This window comes from Tachypleus tridentatus, unplaced genomic scaffold, assembly GCF_004210375.1.
Source record: "Tachypleus tridentatus isolate NWPU-2018 unplaced genomic scaffold, ASM421037v1 Hic_cluster_2, whole genome shotgun sequence".
Taxonomy (NCBI): Eukaryota; Metazoa; Arthropoda; class Merostomata; order Xiphosura; family Limulidae; genus Tachypleus; species Tachypleus tridentatus.
The window spans coordinates 18,920,624-18,927,131 of record NW_027467782.1 but is presented as its reverse complement, the minus strand read 5'-3'; the positions used below and the strand labels follow the sequence as shown (position 1 = coordinate 18,927,131).

The window sequence follows — 6,508 nt, the reverse complement described above, 5'->3', positions numbered from 1 at the left end:
TCACTAACAAAACAACAATACTCAACTGAAGACAAGAATATCAACTAACCAACAAACAATACTCAACTGACAACAAGAATATCACTAACAAACAATAAATAATACTCAACTGACGACAAGAATATCACTAACTAACAACAATACTCAACTGACAAACAAGAATATCACTAACAAACAACAATACTCAACTGACGACAAGAATATCAATACTAACAACACAACAATACTCAACTGACGACAAGAATATCACTAACTAACAATACTCAACTGACAACAAGAATATCACTAACAAAAAAACAATACTCAACTGACGACAAGAATATCACTAACAAAAAACAATACTCAACTGACGACAAGAATATCACTAACTAACAACAATACTCAACTGACAACAAGAATATCACTAACTAACAACAATACTCAACTGACGACAAGAATATCACTAACTAACAAATAACAATACTCAACTGACGACAAGAATATCACTAACTAACAAACAATACTTCAACTGACAACAAGAATATCAATAATAACTAACAACAATACACTTCAAACTGACGACAAGAATATCACTAACAAAACAACAATACTCAACTGACGACAAGAATATCACTAAAACAACAATACTCAACTGACGACAAGAATATCACTCAACAAACAACAATACTAACTCAACTGACGACAAGAATAATATCACTAACTAACAACAATACTCAACTGACGACAAGAATATCACTAACTAACAACAATACTCAACTGACGACAAGAATATCACTAACTAACAACAATACTCAACTGACAACAAGAATATCACTAACTAACAACAATACTTAACTGACGACGAGAATATCACTAACTAACAACAATACTCAACTGACGACAAGAATATCACTAACAAACAACAATACTCAACTGACGAACAAGAATATCACTAACAAACAACAATACTCAACTGACGACAAGAATATCACTACTAACAAACAACAATACTCAACTGACGACAAGAATATAATACTAACAAAACAACAATACTCAACTGACGACAAGAATATCACTAACTAACAACAATACTCAACTGACGACAAGAATATCACTAACAAACAACAATACTCAACTGACGACTAACAAGAATATCACAACAAGCAAAACAACAAATATCACTCAACTGACGACAAGAATATCACTAACAAACAACAATACTCAACTGACAACAAGAATATCACTAACAAAAACAACAATACTCAACTGACGACAAGAATATCACTAACTAACAACAATACTCAACTGACGACAAGAATATCACTAACTAACAACAATACTCAACTGAGACAAGAATATCACTAACTAACAACAATACTCAACTGACGACAACAAGAATATCACTAACAAAACAACAATACTCAACTGACGACAAGAATATCACTAACAAACAACAATACTCAACTGACGACAAGAATATCACTAACAAAAAACAATACTCAACTGACGACAAGAATATCACTAACAACAACAATACTGAACTGACGACAAGAATATCACTAACTAACAACAATACTCAACTGACGACAAGAATATCACGAATAACTAAACAACAATACTCAACTGACAACAAGAATATCACTAACAAAACAACAATACTCAACTGACGACAAGAATATCACTAACAAACAACAATACTCAACTGACGACAAGAATATCACTAACTAACAACAATACTCAACTGACAACAAGAATATCACTAACTAACAACAATACTCAACTGACGACAAGAATATCACTAACTAACAACAATACTCAACTGACGACAAGAATATCACTAACTAACAACAATACTCAACTGACAACTCAAAGAATATCACTAACAAACAACAATACTCAACTGACGACAAGAATATCACTAACTAACAAACAACAATACTCAACTGACGACAAGAATATCACTAACTAAAACAACAATACTCAACTGACGACAAGAATATCACTAACTAACAACAATACTCAACTGACGACAAGAAGAATATCACTAACTAAACAACAATACCTCAACTGACGACAAGAATATCACTAACTAACAACAATACTCAACTGACGACAAGAATATCACTAACTAAACAACAATACTCAACTGACGACAAGAATATCACTAACTGACAACAAGAATATCACTAACTGACAACAAGAATATCACTAACAAACAACAATACTCAACTGACAACAACAAGAATATCACTAACAAACAACAATACTCAACTGACGACAAGAATATATCACTAACAAAAAACAATACTCAACTGACGACAAGAATATCACTAACAAACAACAATACTCAACTGACGACAAGAATATCACTAACAAACAACAATACTCAACTGACGACAAGAATATCACTAACAAACAACAATACTCAACTGACGACAAGAATATCACTAACAAACAACAATACTCAACTGACGACAAGAATATCACTAACAAACAACAATACTCAACTGACGACAAGAATATCACTAACAAAACAACAATACTCAACTGACGACAAGAATATCACTAACAAACAACAATACTCAACTGACGACAAGAATATCACTAACTAACTAACAACAATACTCAACTGACAAACAAGAATATCACTAACTAACAACAATACTCAACTGACGACAAGAATATCACTAACTAACAACAATACTCAACTGACGACAAGAATATCACTAACTAACAACAATACTCAACTGACGACAAGAATATCACTAACTAAACAACAATACTCAACTGACAAGAATATCACTAACTAACAACAATCAACTGACGACAAGAATATCACTAACTAACAACAATACTCAACTGACGACAAGAATATCACTAACAAACAACAATACTCAACTGACGACAAGAATATCACTAACTAACAACAATACTCAACTGACGACAAGAATATCACTAACTAACAAACAATACTCAACTGACAACAAGAATATCACTAACTAACAACAATACTCAACTGACGACAAGAATATCACTAACTAACAACAATACTCAACTGACGACAAGAATATCACTAACTAACAACAATACTCAACTGACGACAAGAATATCACTAACAACAAACAATACTCAACTGACGACAAGAATATCACTAACAAAAACAAACAATACTCAACTAACAAGAATATCACTAACAAACAACAATACTCAACTGACGACAAGAATATCACTAATGAAACAACAATACTCAACTGACGACAAGAATATCACTAACTAACAACAATACTCAACTGACAACAATAATATCACTAACTAACAACAATACTCAACTGACGACAAGAATATCACTAACAAACAACAATACTCAACTGACGACAAGAATATCACTAACTAAAAAAAACAATACTCAACTGACGACAAGAATATCACTAACAAAAAACAACAATACTCAACTGACGACAAGAATATCACTAACAAACAACAATACTCAACTGACAACAAGAATATCACTAACAAACAACAATACTCAACTGACGACAAGAATATCACTAACTAACAACAATACTCAACTGACAACAAGAATATCACTAACTAACAACAATACTCAACTGACAAACAAGAATATCACTAACAAACAACAATACTCAACTGACGACAAGAATATCACTAACTAACAACAATACTCAACTGACGACAAGAATATCACTAACAAAAACAATACTCAACTGACAACAAGAATATCACTAACTAACAACAATACTCAACTGACGACAAGAATATCACTAACAAACAACAATACTCAACTGACGACAAAAAGAATATCACTAACTAACAACAATACTCAACTGACGACAAGAATATCACTAACAAACAACAATACTCAACTGATAACAAAAATATCACTAACAAACAACAATACTCAACTGACGACAAGAATATCACTAACTAACAACAATACTCAACTGAGAACAAGAATATCACTAACTAACAACAATACTCAACTGACAACAAGAATATCACTAACAAACAACAATACTCAACTGACGACAAGAATATCACTAACTAACAACAATACTCAACTGACGACAAGAATATCACTAACAAACAACAATACTCAACTGACGACAAAAATATCACTAAGAAACAACAATACTCAACTGACGACAAGAATATCACTAACAAACAACAATACTCAACTGATAACAAAAATATCACTAACAAACAACAATACTCAACTGACGACAAGAATATCACTAACAAACAACAATACTCAACTGACGACAAAAAATATCACTAAGAAACAACAATACGACAAGACGTTTCTTACCGCGAGTTTAGCCATATTTTGTCTAACTGTTACTTCTGCAGTTCCTATGTGGGGTAGAAGGACCAAGTTTGGTAGAGTGGTGGGTCTGTGATCTTTTGGTATCGATTCAGGAACCATGATATCCAAACCAGCAGCACGGATCTTTCCATGTTTTAAGGCATCGTATAAATCATCATGTTGGACGACTTTTCCTCTGCTCGTGTTGATAAATATAGCAGTAGATTTCATCAGGTTAAACTGCTTAGCAGTAAACAGTTCTGTTGTTTTGTGTGTCAGATTGCAAGTACAAAGAACGAAGTCCGACTCTCTCAGAAGATCTTCAAATTCTACATAGCGGGCTCCCATACTTTCTACAGCATCAACAGGTTTGTGTATATCATGGTACACAACTTCATTGACCTTAAATGATAAAATTCTTTCGGCAACAGCCTGACCGATTTTTCCTATGCCCACGATGCCCACAGTGGCATTTTAAAGTCCTACACCACACATCCAATAAGGCTCCGACATATATACCCACTCTCCATTTTTTATAGCGTTTGAAGCTTCAAACAGTCGTTTCCCAGTTATCAGCAGAAGAGCTACTGTTAATTCGGCAACGCTATCAGTTGGTATCCCTGGTGTATTACTTACTAGGATGTCGCGTTTCCTGCATTCATTAATATCAATATGGTCGTACCCGACAGAATTGGTCGCGATTACTTTAAGTTGTTGTCCAGCTGCATCAAGTACTTCACTGTCGATTTTATCTGTTGGTAAACAGTAAATAATATCCTTTCCCTGAATACCCTTAATAAGCGCCTCACGTGGTATTGTTTTGGGTTCTTTATAAAATTCAACATCACATACCTTCCTCAACATGTCGTTCACTTCCTGCGATATGTCAGGCCTAGTAACAAAAACTTTGTATTTTGTCATGGTGACTACGTTTTATCGTTAGCAGTGCTACACTGTCCGTGTAATGCTCAGTGAAACTCAGTCACTCGCATAGCTCAAGATTAATTATATAACCTATGTTGTCGGTAAGCATCATCTCTGGATAAACACGTGCAAAAGGTTTGTTTGTGATTATTTGAGTTAACCCAAGAGTGTTGAATTTATAGAGCCATAATTTTCCTTTTGTTGATAATAGTAACATAAAACTTAAGAATATGTTATTTAGCCAATAGGTCGCTGCATTTTTATTTTTCTTCATATAAGTGTTTCACATTCTAATGGTAACTGTTGAAGAATTGAAATATATATTTTCTTATTGAAAACATACTTTAATATCAAGCCACACCTCAAGTAATGTCCGATTTTAGGTTCAGAAAAGAGAAAGGATTTCAAACACTTTTAATGTCACTTAATCAATGATGTATGTTCCTTTATTATTAATTACTTCCTGCCAACGATTCACAAGCTTCTGAATGCCACTTCTATAAAATTATTAGGGTTTGGAGGAAAAGAATGCAGAGAAGGTAGTTTTGACAATTTCATGTGTTCCAAGCTCTTTTCCATCAAGATACTTCTGCAAACTTCGGAATAGATGATAATCAGATGGGGAAAGGTCTGGAGAATCAGGAAGTTGTGGAAATCTTTTCAGTCTAGCTCTTCAATCTTTGCAGATGTGATCCTTGCTGTATGAGGCCGTGCATTATCCTTGTGTTACACAACACCTTTACAACTGATCAAAGCAGGCCTCATTTCTTTCAGTGCAACCTTGAGCGCTCTAACTGTTGACAATAGAAGTCTGATGTAATCGTTACATTAATAGCAGCAATTCAAAGTGAATCACATCAACAATATCCAACCGAAAGATTAACAAGACTTTCCTAGGGTGGTGGTACATTTTGGGCTGTGCTTTAGCCAGTTCACCTGCACGTAGCCATTGTCTGCGGCACTTAACAATTTTTATAAAATATCAATTTTCCATCTCCAGTCACTAACCTGTCCAAAAAAGGTGAGTTACATTTACGAGAGTGCAGAGAAGTGCAAATGTCCACTCTTGCTCTAAGGTTGGCTTCTTTCAAATCATGGGTGACCTTTTTGCTAAATTTTGAAACGTTTTCTAGCTGCTGTAGATGACGGTGAAATGTTGAATGGTTTGAAATTAGCTTCTGTGCCAGTTCTTTAACAGTTACAGCACAGTCTCCATCAAGTGCAGCCAGCAACAAGTCATCGTTAAACTATATAGGATGACCTGATCGTGGCGCATCACAT

General features: G+C 34.2%; 1 long non-coding RNA gene and 1 pseudogene across 1 annotated transcript in view; both read right to left on the bottom strand.

The window, feature by feature from the left end:
• Window positions 1-6,508, bottom strand: part of LOC143242918 (uncharacterized) — an 81,154-nt gene that overhangs the window by 62,111 nt on the left and 12,535 nt on the right. The gene's annotated exons all lie outside the window — the stretch shown is intronic.
• On the bottom strand, window positions 4,250-5,565 carry LOC143243237 (glyoxylate reductase/hydroxypyruvate reductase pseudogene; annotated as a pseudogene).